The following is a 14,065-nucleotide window of genomic DNA, read 5'->3' on the forward strand; positions in this document are numbered from 1 at the left end:
ATTCCACTGAAAAAAAAAGGTTATGCTACAAATTTTAATTAACTTTTTCTGACCTTACCCCTGACAAGTTCTTTTATTTTGAAACTTTGGAAAATTTTAAAAATTCGTATACTAGTAAATAAGTTATAGCTAAACAAAATATACTTTCTAGATAAGAAGCAAAACTAAACTTACCTATTAATTTTAACAGTTAAGTAGTTTAGTAATACTCTATGATAAATGCATCATAACAATTTTAGCATTAGCACTATAAATTTTTATCTTAACTTCTTTATTATACTTACTATATTTTAAATGCAAATTAAAAATGTTTTTGTTACGAATCCTAAGCTGTTACTTATTTGAAGTACATAAATATACCTAAATTTGCTTTTTTAAAACATTTTCTATGTTATACTAAATGCACAAAAAACTTTGGTTAAAAAGTTTGTTTTTAGAAAAGCTATGTTTAAATATTTAATTAAACAGATCTATTTACAAAAATATTAAAGACATGTGGTAGATACACATTTAAACTTAAGTTAAACTTAAATCTATAATTTATAGTAAATAGGATGAAAATAAACATAATAAACACATAGAAGCAAAAAAGTTAATATAAAACTATTAATTATAATTTAAGATTAATGCTATTTTGTAATTAAAAGGAATTAAAAATCAACTCATTGGCTTGTTAATAAATGAATTAACTTGTAAAAAAAACTTTGTTTATTTGCTAAATTAATTAAAAAAGCTATGTAAGTTTAATTTAAACCTGCAGAGACTCTGATTAACTAAATATTTTAAAATAAATTGTTATTTGCTAAAATAAAACTTACAGTATTGTTATATTTAATAAGTTTTAATTTTGTTATGCTTATTAACTGGTCAATATGTAATGTTAGACAATTACCTTACACTAGTTCACATTAGGAAATAAAAAAGACCAAAATGTTTAAGTTCTTTAGTTTAAGCAGGGATCATTTTTAAAATTTAACCAAAAAGTAACCTTTTTATTTTCTAAACTAGAACTTATTGTGTTAGAAAATTCAAAGTAAGTTTTTTTAAAACTATACTGTTCCTAATTTTTATATAATACTTAAAATTATGTAGATTTATTTTCCCACTAAGATTATATTGAACGAATGCCAGAATTAAGAAGTAAATTAAATTTTTAGAAATGTTATAATATTTTAACTTAAAATATCATGCTCAAGTAATTTTAGCCTTAATTTTTTACTTTAATTTTACTCTATCTATACAACGGGTCGGCATTAGCATCTTTGTGTTAGTCGGTGTTAATTTTCTTAGTAAAAGTAGCTCAACATCTGCAGTTATTAAGCTATAAGTAATAATTAAATAAAAATGTGATAAGATGAGCGTTATTTGAGTACTTCTAAAGACTTGTTACTAAATAGTAAAGTATATTGTAAAGTTTTAAATATAACTTTTAATTAAAACTTTTAAAAAGTATTGAAAAATTATTTTAACTTAACAAAAGCACAATTTGCTTAACAGTTTCCATAATAAGTTATTTCAAAGCCAATATTTTCCTTATCATGACATTTTATGATAAATTTTTTTTTTTAAATAAGTATGAGGTTGGTGTTGCAACATTATTATTCTTCTTAAATAGATCTAAAGTGTTGGTTAGACTTATTATTAAATTAAATATTTTCTTAAATTAAAAACTAATTTTCTTTTCTAGCTAAAATCGTCCTTTTTACCCTCTACCAACTAAACAAACTAGAAATCCAACTTCAACTAATAAAACAAAAGACGTAGAATCTAAAATTATACTACTTTTCAGGTTAAAAAATTTAAAATGAATGATTTAAACGTGATTTTATTAGTCTAATTTTAGTATAAAACTGAAATTAAGGCCTTTAATAGTATACAAGTAGTGTAAAGATACTGTAATGCTACTTTAATAGTGTTCTATAATGAGTATATATAAATGATGCAAAAAATAATAATAATAATATATTTAATGTATTTTATTATTTGTATCCATTTAGTTTTTGTAATTGCACTTTCTATAAATTATTTATAGTTTAAGGTTTTTAAATTGTTGTTATTTAAAATTTTATTTTTTCCTAAAATTTTAACAATTCATGTTTTTTTCTATGACTGTCTAAGTATTAAGGTTTTTAGTTGTTCTAGAAAACGTTTATATAATTATAATTTTGCCTTTTAGCTATAATATAAGTCGCAGTGTTATTAATTTAAAATCTACTCTACTTCCTATACCTTTAACAATTTTAGCTACATAATAATATGTTAAGGATTGGCACCAGTCTTATTAACTAGCAGCTTTAAAAAGTCATTGTTTAAAAACTTATATAAATTTTATTATGAGCTTAAGGTTTTAATTTTTTTTTAATATTAAACATCATCAGCTATAAAGTTTACCACTTGCAAAGATAAACGTATTTAGAGAAATTTTAAAGGTTTATTAAATATTGTTAAAAAAATTGAAAACTTTTTTTGTAACTCTGAGAATTAATCAAAACATTTTAAAGAGTTACAAAGTTCTAAAGGAGGAATCTAACCTTTTTTAACTTTTAGTTTGAGCCTACCTTTATAATTTAGAAAGTTTTTAATCTCAGAGTGAACATAAACTAGCATTTGTACTATAGGTTAACCTGAGTCAGTCTGAGTTTAAATAATAATATTTTAAATAGTAATATATACAAGCTAAATTTTAAAATAAGTATCTTAGTTCAAGCTCTATTAAATTGAGATATATAAAAAATATATATAACAAAATACAATTCTTGAAGTTTGAACAGGGTTGCACTGTTTGAGTCAAAAGACTGTCCTGAGTCACCATATTTTAGGGAGATATTTTTAAAGAAATAAAAAAAATTTAGAAAAAAATACATTAAAAAATTCAGTGTAACAGGTCTTTTACTATCAAGATTAAACTGAGATAAATTTAAAGAGTTGCTCTTTTTTGAAGGAGTGAATTAACTTTTTATCGATTATTAACTTGAGCCTACCATAAAAAATTCCACCCTCTAAGAGACTAAAAACTAGTCTGTGTACATCTGGCTAACCTTAGTCAGCCAGAGTTTTTAGGATATATTTTTAAATGATGATACTAGCTAAATCTTAAAATAAAAACCTTAATTAAAGCTCCAATAAACTAAAATATACAAATGTTAAAAACAAAGGACAAAAACATAATTTTATAGATTTGAACAGGTTTGCTAATATTTGAGTCAAACAATAGTCCTTAATGACTAATAATTGCCCTCTGTCGTGAGTTTTTTAAAAACCCTTATATGTTTTTTGGCTTTTTGGGCGAAGTACTTATACTTCATATTCTTTTTTTTTCTAAATAATCAAAAGGAAAAATTTATATGTATACTTCTGCATTAGGTGCTCATTAAAATTATAATAAGCATTTTAATGAGATTACATAATTAAAATTGTAAATCAATTAAGATTAAAATAAAAAAGATTGTGGATATTTTTTTATAACTGTTTTAATCGACTTAATGTTAATAGAAAACAGTTTAATTATTTTTAAAGTTAATTGATTAATTTTAATCATACTACGTAAACTACCCACGTTAATGCCTGTATAATATCTTTAAAGTTAAATTCAACTGTTTCAACTCTTTCAAACATTTAATATAAACTTAAGTCATGACAAATATTAATTTCATACTTAAAACATTATCTAAATGTTAATTCTAAGAATAAAGAGTATGTTGCTAAAGGATTAAAATACTTTATAAAAACATTTTAACATAAATAAAAATAAGTTCTTGAATAACGTTGTTTGGTTAAAATACAGGTGTTTATGGCATATTTAGTCAAGGCTATTAAAATTTCTTCCAGCTTATAAAACTACACGTTTAAGGGTATATTTTTTGTCTGAAATTAAGATCAAGATAAAAAACTATGTAAGTAGTGTAACAGTATTAAAAAAATTTCTTGAAGCTTCTTTAAATGTGTTTTTAGTTGAAAAAACTTTGGATAATGACAAACAATTATAAATAAACAATATTTTTGTTTATTAAATATACTTATCTACTTGAAATATGTAAGTTTTTAAAAATTATTTTTCCATAATTTTTAAGTTGTTTTATCAAAATTTCTCAAATCTTAGGCTTTTCCAGGTTTAACAGCTTAAACTGTTAAATTCCAGGTTCTTCCAGGGTTCAAGAATATTTGGCAAAAAAAAATCTCATTCTTATTCAAAAAAAAATATGTTCTGAAACTTTTGCATAACATTAGATATATCCTTAGCTAAAAAAAGAAGTTGTCCTTATATATCCATAGGTAAAAAAATAAAACGTATTATGAGTTATCTTCATCATAGTGAGTTATTTTGGTATTTAAAAATATTTAAAGTTTAAGTTAATTTAATTTATTTGTAAAAGGCCATAATGAGTTATTAAACATTGATCTTTTTAATAATTATAAATTTTCTAGGCAATATTTCTAGATATCTTGACCTAGATACCGATAAAAAAATAAAAAATTACAGCATTGCCTCGTAAAACTAAAACATAAACAACAATAAGTTAATTTATTATATGTTTTTATTTTGCGAATACAATAGTTTTAATAAGCTCAGAAACTGAGTCTGCTTTAGAATATATTGAAAGATTTTAATAAATAAGTCAATTTTTTTTTATTTATCCTCTAGTAGTTGAAGTCTCTTTATTTGTTTCCAAAAATCAAAACATATAATAAGTTAATTTTTTACAAACTGAAATTTTCCATTTATATAACTTACTTACATATTTAAGTTCATAACAAATTATTTTGCTTAATTTTTCGAATTTAGATCTCTTAAATTTACTGGTATTTTGGCTTTATGGTTGTTGTTTTCAATAATTTTGTTTTCAACCATTGAAAAAACATTGAGAATTAATTTTGGATTGAACTTTTGTAAGAAATATTTTTTTATCAGAACAAATTTAGCATAACATAGGATCACAAAGTTGGATTGTTATATGTATCTTTGTTACATGGTTCTGATTTTTTTATATATTTTTAGTGTTGAAATTTTATCCTATGAGTCTTCGCAAAAAAAAAACATACCAAAAAAATTGTTTTAGTTCGATAAAAAAAGTTTATTTCTTATCACAAAAATTTCATTTATAAACAGGAAGAAATATTGAACTTTATTTAATTTAAACCTCCTAAAAACATTTACAATGATGACCATTGGATTTTGATAAGTATCTTCAAAGGTTTTAGAAGAATTTATCCTTTTATATCAAAAAGTTAAGCTGACTTTCAAATATTAAAAAAAAATTGTATTTTTTTATAGTTAACTTTGCCAAAATATCTTCAGAATTTTAATTTAATTGCTTAAATATTCTCGATGGCAGTACTTTTTATTGCAAACAAAACTATTTTAAGTCATCTTGTGATTTTTGAAAGTATTTTGAATTATTCTGAGTTTCCTGAATGATCGAGTGTGTGGCAACCCTATAAAATTATTTTTTGCATTAATACTTAATGTAAGGTTGCAAAATATTTTCGGCAATTTTTTCCAGGTTTCAAAAATTTCTAAAGATACTGATTTTTAAGTCTATTTTAAGTTTAAAGTTAAGTTAAAGGTAAGAAGCTGTATTAAACACTATAAAAACATTAAAAAGGCACTGTAAAATTACTTTAAATGTGTTTTTTAATAAAGTATCTTGATAATGACAATAAATTAAATCTATACAATAAGTTTTTAGTGTCAATACAAAAGTTTACTTCTAAACATGTTGAAAGAGTTAAAAATTCCTGAATTTTTGGTTTTTTTTTTATAAATTCCAGGTTTTTGTAGATTGTTTTTTTCAAAATGTCTCAAGTTTTAGGTTTTTATAATTTAATGGTAACCCTGTTAATGGTAATGTTGTGCCAGTAATAATTTATATACTATTTTTAACTTTTAATTTTAATCAAACTAATGTAGCCTGATGTTGAAGGGGTCCTAAATCGGGCTTTAAAAAATCTTGAAGTTAAACAATATTTCAGGATTCAAACGCAGTGGGTGACACATATACAAAATAAATTAATTATATTATTATCATACTACAGTAGTTTCTTCTACAATTGATAGAAATAAAGAGTAAAAAGATTTTTTTATTTTAAAGGTTTATAGTTATGTGTCTAAACAAAAAAGATTGCTCAATATGCTAAAATGTAAAATGCTTATTAAAATAGAGATGTGCAAGTCAAATATATTACTTACAAGCTAGCGACAAGTTTTGGTGAGAAAAAATTGCTACGTTTTCAAATAAATAAAATAGTTAACTTTACAAAGTAACTCTTAAAAAAATTGATTATAGTAGTTCTTATTTGAGAAAAATAAATTGTTTTATTAGTTTTTATGCAGCTTGTTTCATGACTACATAATTTTAAGATTTTTATTACTTCTAATTTTCCAAAACTAATATAAATGAAAATTTTTATAATTTTGATTATAAAATTTTTAAATAAATTTTTATTTTTAAGAATTATTCAATAGTTACAAAACTTTTCAAACTAATGTTATAGACAGAAATTTTTTTTTGTAAAAACATTATATTTGTTCATGTAATTTAAGATAACTCAAACTTTTTTTATAATAGAAAAAACAGATAAATGAGAGCAAAATCTTAATTCTAAACCTTGTTTTAAAAACTACCTGTTTATTTTTTGTTTTACAAAAAAGCTTTCCTTGGAACTTATTAAAGTCACATATGCAGAAACCTAACTAATTTTGTATAATAATTATTTAAAAACTTTTCTGATGCAACTACATACTTACAAATTCTTAAAATACATTTTGAATTGCATTTGTGTTATTCCACTGCTATTATTTTATTAGCTGTGGTTATTAAACTAAAATGGCTTGTTATTTGTTTTTACTTATTCAAAGCAGTGAATATGAAATAACATGACGTATAATTCATTTTATAATGTTGATGATTTTTAAATGTTCATTATTTAAATATAGAAGTACAAACTATCAATAATAAGTAAATATTTTTTTGCTACTAAAAAATTAAAATATTTTCTCAACCAAAAATAACAACACCAAATCAAACAAAAAAAAATTGTTTAAACACTCGGAAATCTCTTTATACAAGAAAAATCACGAAATTTCTATTTATCTTCAAATGATATTTTGTCTATTTATCTTTATCAACACTATAAGAAACTACCAGAAATATTTTATTTTGTTTATTAACCGAGAAATTACGTTAAAAAGTTTGGTCCAAGAACTCGATTAACGAAAAAGTCTTTAGGTTACCGAGTCATACTCCAGAACAGTAAAACGTCATGTACAGGACTATAATAAAATATAATGATTCTCTTTTCGATCATAAAATCTTTTATCAAATAAATACCGGTCCAAGATGAGTTTAGAAATTGATATTTAAGACTTACGTTTAAAATATTTCATAAGATTATTCAAAAACAACTGTTAAAAAATATTCATATTCTAGTAACATTTGGAATATTATAGCACTAATATGATTTAAAAAACAAATGAGTATAAAAGTACTTTACTTAAAAAAAAGTTCATTTATTAAGTGCTAATGATTTCATCAAAAATTTGTAAAAAGTTATTGAAATATATATTTATATTTAAATATCACTAACATTTGGAACGTAATGGCAGAGTAATAATCGTTCAAATTTTTGCGATTGTAAGTTTAGGGATAAAATATTTGTTTTTGAAGGTTTTTATCATAATGATGCAACTGATATCACCAACTAACTCGTGTTTAGGGTTTAATGTAAAATGTAACAACTTTAAAGAAACAACTCGAATGAATTTCGCAACTATAAATGCAGCTTGTGTACTTTTAAAAGGAAATATTGTTGGTTAAAGTGGTAGTAAAAATAATGAAGATCAACTAAATACAGTATAATTATATGGTGTTTTTACTAATAATAAGTCATTAATCCCTGATATGATAAATTGTAATAGTGACCACAATTTAATTTTTGTGAAAGATAAATTATTTTATACTGGTGTTAAAACAAAAAATTCTATAGATTTTAAAAAAATTATTTGCACTTAAACTACAACCCACCTACATATTGAAACGTTGAAGTATTTCATCTAGTTTTTGCTGTGTCAGCAAAATAAGAATTATTTATCATAAAAATCAATTATTTTCTTATTCTTTTTATATTAATATTATAAAGTTTAATCTTTGATTAATTTATGATATATTTAGGTATGGTGGCAAATATATATGAAATAAGAAAAAAAATTAGAAAATTTTGCTGACTCAGAAATTATTTGGGGAAACACATCAGCATTATAATCGGACCCATTTCAAAATAACAGATTTCCAGTAATTTGTTACGATGCAGACAAAAATAAATGGTCAAAAAAGTTTACATTTTTAATTGAAAACCATAATTTCTTGTATGTAGATTCGCCAGTACTAAAACATTTTGAAATCAACTGTGTATTATTTGTAGGATATACTGTTGTAATTTATGATTGAAATTTTGTTCAATTTTAAGCGTAATTTATATTTTTTTTTAATGATTTTTTAGAGATTATTTTTCTATAGTTATACTTAATAATTTTTAATTAAAAAAATGTTGTTAATTGACTTGAATTTATTTTACTCACTGCTTAAAATAAGCCATTTTAGTTCAATAGCCACAGCTCATACCATAGTAGTATTGGAAAATCAAAAAGTTTTTAATTAATATTTAAGAATAGGTATTTAATTTAAACGAAAATGAGAAAATTTTGCTGACTTAGCAAATATAAAAGGGAAACACATCCACATTATAATTGGACTCAAATAAATTGTCAAAAAAATCGTGTTGTTTTGTACAAAATCGTAATTTTTTGTGCGTTGATTCCCCAGTATTAAAATATTAAAAATAAATTTTATGTTTATTTTTCGGACAGTAGTAATAGTAGTGAAGATTAATTAAAATACAGTATAACTGTATGATGTATATACTAGAAAATTTGTCGCCAGTCCCTGATATAATAAAACTAAATAGTAACCACAATTTAATTGTTGTGAAAGATAAATTATTTGATACTGGTGTTAAAACAAACGGTTCTAAAGTTTTTGTCAACTTTACAAAAAAATTATTGCACTTAAAAAACAATCCAACTATTTTTTTATTTTTAAGCTTTTTCGATCGAAAACAAAAACGTAAATCTTTCAAAAAGTCTTGTTGAAGCATTGAGGTGTTTCACCTATTATTTTCTGAGGCAGCAAGATAAATTTTTGTTTAATATAAAAATAAAACCTTTTATTATTTCTTTTTATCTTTATTCTTTAAAGATTAATCTTAGATTAATCTATGATAAATTTATGTATGGTGGCGAATAGATTCGAATAAAAAAAAAAAAAACGAAAAATTAAAAACTTTGCTGACTCAGCAAATATGAGGGTTAACACATTAACATTACAATCGGACCTATTTCAAAATAGTAGATTTCCAGTAATTTGTTATTCTGTAGACAAAAATGAATGGTCAAAAGTATTAAGATGTTTAATAAAAAATTTTAATTTTTTGTGTCGAGATTCACCAGTATTAAAACATTTTGAAAACAACTGTTTATTATTTGTCGGACATAGTGTTGTAATTAATAATTGAAGTTTTTTTCTATTTGTACCATATTTTTTTTTCATTAATATGTTTTTAGAAGTCATTTTTCTTTGCTTAGTTAGTAACTTTAAGTTAAACATACATAAATGTTTTTAATTGACTTGAATTTGTTTTTTTAACAACTCACTGCTTAGAAAAAATTAAGCAAAAAAGCCATTTAGTTCAATAGCCTCACCTCATACCATAGTAGTAATGGAAAATTTATAAGTATTATATATAGTAGAAATTACATACTGTTTACTAAAACAAAAAGCTGTATTAGTTATTTCAAATAATATTAATAAGTATAAAGTTTTTACTACAAGTTTGCTACTCTCTTGTATTTGTTTATAAAGTTTTGTACAATTGAAAAAATCCTTAAAGTAGAAGTTTAAATAAAAGAAACAAATATAAATTTATAACTTTTTTATATTTGCATTAATTATAAAAATTCCAAGTTTTTTATCAATATTGAAGTTATGTAGTCATAAATGTTAAAAGTAGAGCATGTCAATTAAAAAAAATAATAGTATATTTATTTATTAATTGAATAAAAACCGTTTTATAATCTTTATTTCTGGAATTCTAGCTGAAACCTGTTTTTCTTTGTATATGTGTCAACCACTTTTGCTGAATCCTGGAATATTTTGCGCTTTAGAGAGTTTTCAAACGCCTAATTTGGACTCATTTAACATCAGGCAACACAAATTTGAGTAAAACAAAATTAGTATATAAACATATAGTGACATAAACTATCAGTATTAGTATTAATATCAAAAAATATTTCTACAGGGTTGCCACACACTCAGAATACTCCGTATTACTCAAAATATTTTTTAAATTTTAAAAAATATCAGGATGTCTCAGGATAGTTTAAATGTGATTTTAAAGTCAAGCTGTTCCAGATAATTATGATTTTATTTAAAAAACTAAGAGTTGTTTTAAGATTTTTGAAACCCTAGGCCTTTTTTTAGACTTAAGTGATATTAAGTTGAATAAATGGAAACATTCTTTTTTATTTTATACCCAATTTTATTGTAGAAGTAATTTATTATTGAATTTAAACCTTTTTTTGTCTTTTCTTAAATTTCAAAAGTTTCAGAGTGACTCCAGCAAATAAATGGTCACTAAGTAAAGTTTTTTGACTAAAGCAGTAGAGTCCCTGTTTATTTTAATAAGTATTACAACAAAATGGACCTTTTATTCATTTATTTATATAAAGTTTATTTATTTTATGTGTTTTAAGATAAATTACATAGTAATGAAACACTGTTATATGTTACTAAGGGTAAATTATGAGACTGATGTATTTTATAGAAAACAATAATTGTGCAATTATGTTAAATTACTAAACATTAAATAGTTTAGAAAGGGTTGATTATAACGAAATATAATATGTATGAAATTTATTTTTTCATTTTATAATTTTCGAAAATCATCAGTCTCAATCTTCAATCTACAAGGTTAAGTGAGGGTGTCCACAAAACATGGAAAACTTAAAACAAAAACTCGAGTTAGTTAAAAAACCAGTAATTTGAGAGACTTTTAAAATAAAATTTTTATAATATAGAACATTGAATAAAAATAATTAAAATCTTTAAGTTTTAAACAATTAAATTTTTTTTTTCTAACAATACAGTTTTACAGTATACTTTTTTAGTTGAACACTACTTCACACAGTTTATAATTTTAAACTAAAAATAAACCTAAAAACAAATATTTTAAAAAATCAGTAGAAACCCTGATGAATTTTTTAAGAATGTTTATGTATGTTTAATTCCACATTTTTTATTAATATTAAAGTAATCAACAGTAAATTCTATCTTTTTTACGTAAAAAAATCTCTTGGTGAAGTGTTGTTTGGCTCATACTCAAAAGATAAAATTTAACTTTTAAAAACACAAAAGGAAAATTATTAAGCTCAAAATCCTAACTAACCAACAAAAATACATTAAACAATCCAATCATGTGATCCTGACCTGTGAATCAATATGTTTTGACCTTAAAAGTTAAAATTTAATTAAAATCTATTCTAGTACTTAATTGTTAAAAGAATCAAAGCCAAAGTTATACTAGTTTTAAGGTGACTATTTAAATTTAAAATTAAGGTATATAAAATTCAAACTAAAAAAAAAAACAAATCTATTAGTTTTTGAAAAGATTGAAAAGGTAAAACTTTGACTACCAAAATTTTAAAAATCCGGAAAACTTACATGTTTTAATTTTATAACTTTAACTGTACTTCACAACGAAAAGGCCATTAAGTCAATTAAAAAGAAAAAAATTGAACAAATTTATAAAATTTAAAACTTGAATTTACTTACATTTAGGTTATAATTTTAGTAAATATATCAATTTTAAAATGTTTGTTCCTTATGTTTAATTTTTTATTAAAAAGAAGATAAAAATTATTTTCAAAAAACTTTGAAAAAATATTATTTTATAAATTAGTTGTAACTCTAGTATATAAATAGAAAGTAAAAATTATGTTAGCCACGTTCTTTATCATAAGTATACAACTTAATTCTAAAACTAAAGTCTATTTATTATATTGTTATTTAGTGATAAAAATTATCTAAAAGTTTGATCTAAAGACCTTGTCTACTAAAAACCTTTCAGTTATAAGTAGTACACACTTATTCAAGGTAGATGATTTAAGTATCATTACGTTCAAGAAGTCTTCAGTTATTCAAGGAGACGTTAAAAAAATCTATTCACCCCAGTAAATGCCATTAGAAAGATAAAGGTGTCAAAAAAACTTACTTGAGCTCCTTTACAAAAGCTTAATAATAAACTTGCAAACTCTAAGTAACTTTTTATAAAGTAAAATTTAACTCAACTTTTAAAATTTAGTAAAACTATATTATCATTCAAGGTATTTGGTTACTTTTGTATAAAATAAATAAAGAATATAGATGTGTATTGTGGGATGATGTTTTTGAAATTTTTTTTTAAATGCTTATATCTCTCCTTTATTTTTTTAGTGTTAAAGTTTAAAATTTTTACAAAAAGTTTATGAAAGATGTATAAAGTTTCAAATAACAAAAATGCCTATAGTGACTAAAACAATAAAAAAGGAATTTTATAAAGCAGCTATATGTTAAAACACTCATTGAATCCAAAACTTTTTCTGATATTTATCATTTTTTTTTAGTGGTAAAAACAACAATTGCTAGTTACAGGGTTGCTTTGTTGCCATACAGCATAACTCAGGCTAGCTGACCTTTTTTGTAAGTTTAAATTTAGTTTAAAATTTTTGTTTCTATGTATTAATGTTACTGTTTAGTAACCTTTAGTTTTTTAAGCTGAATTAATATTAGTTTTTGTAAAGTTTTAGCTTGTTTATATATTTTAAATTTTTTTATTAAGACATGGTGACTTATAATTGGCTGTTAATCAGGTTGTACTTTCTTGTATTCAAAGAAAGACACTTTATTAAAGTTTTTTTGTACATAATGTAAATTAGAAGTGCCACTATTTTTTTTATTTGGTTTACAATTTAAATCTATTAGTTTAAAGACTTTAAAAATACAAGAAATTATTTCATTGTTATTTAATTATAAGCTTTTAAAGAAAAACTTACTATTTTTTCTGATTGAATCTATTAATAAAGCTTAGTAGAAAACACATAATAAATTAATAATTTCATCTTTATATAAATTGAAGTGGCCAAATAAATTGAAATTTTTTTCATGAAATGTTTAATTAAAAAATTAAATTTTATCTTATTTGTTGATGTAGCATTTACACCAAAAAAAATAGTTTACTCCTATCAACTAAGTCCCTAAAGTTATAGAAAATATTGTTGTTGATAACTTTTAAATTTTGTTTTATATGTTTTGGTTTATAGAAAACAAATAAAGAAATGTCAACTACTATAAGAAAAATAATTAATTTATATTTTCAAGACTTTATTATACAAACTAAGTTTCGGTCAAAGACCTCGTCAGTGCTTAAATAAATCTTAGTCAATTAAAATTCTTTTTTTATTTTGAAAAGCATGCAATATACTGTTGTTGATAGACTAAAAATTAAAATAAGTTAAAATGTAAAACAAATGATTTGTTATGTCATTAACAGGGTTGCCACTTTATCTGGAATCCTGTAAAAACCTGTATGACAATTTAGGCAAAATAAACCTGGAAAAACCTGGAATTTTTAAGAATTTTAACATGCTCCGTAGTAAAATTTTAGTTTGACTCAAAAAATTCATCATATAGATAAAACACATTTTTCATTACGAAAATATATTTTTTTAAACACATTTTAAGTAGATCTACAGTATCTTTTTAATCTTTTTATACTATTTAACACAGTTTCTTAACCTTAAATAAAACTTTAAACTAAAAATAGCCCCAACAATGTGTACTTTTAATAACCTGGAAATATTTAAAAAAACCTGGAAAAAGTTTTGAAAAAACGAGTGGCAATCCTGTTGTTAATAGTAAAGTAAAATTTTGTTTTCAGTTTTATTTATAAACCGAAATTCTTAAACGCTACTATAGTT

This window comes from Thalia democratica, chromosome 1 (genome assembly GCF_965202585.1).
Source record: "Thalia democratica chromosome 1, ktThaDemo2.hap1.1, whole genome shotgun sequence".
Lineage (NCBI taxonomy): Eukaryota > Metazoa > Chordata > Thaliacea > Salpida > Salpidae > Thalia > Thalia democratica.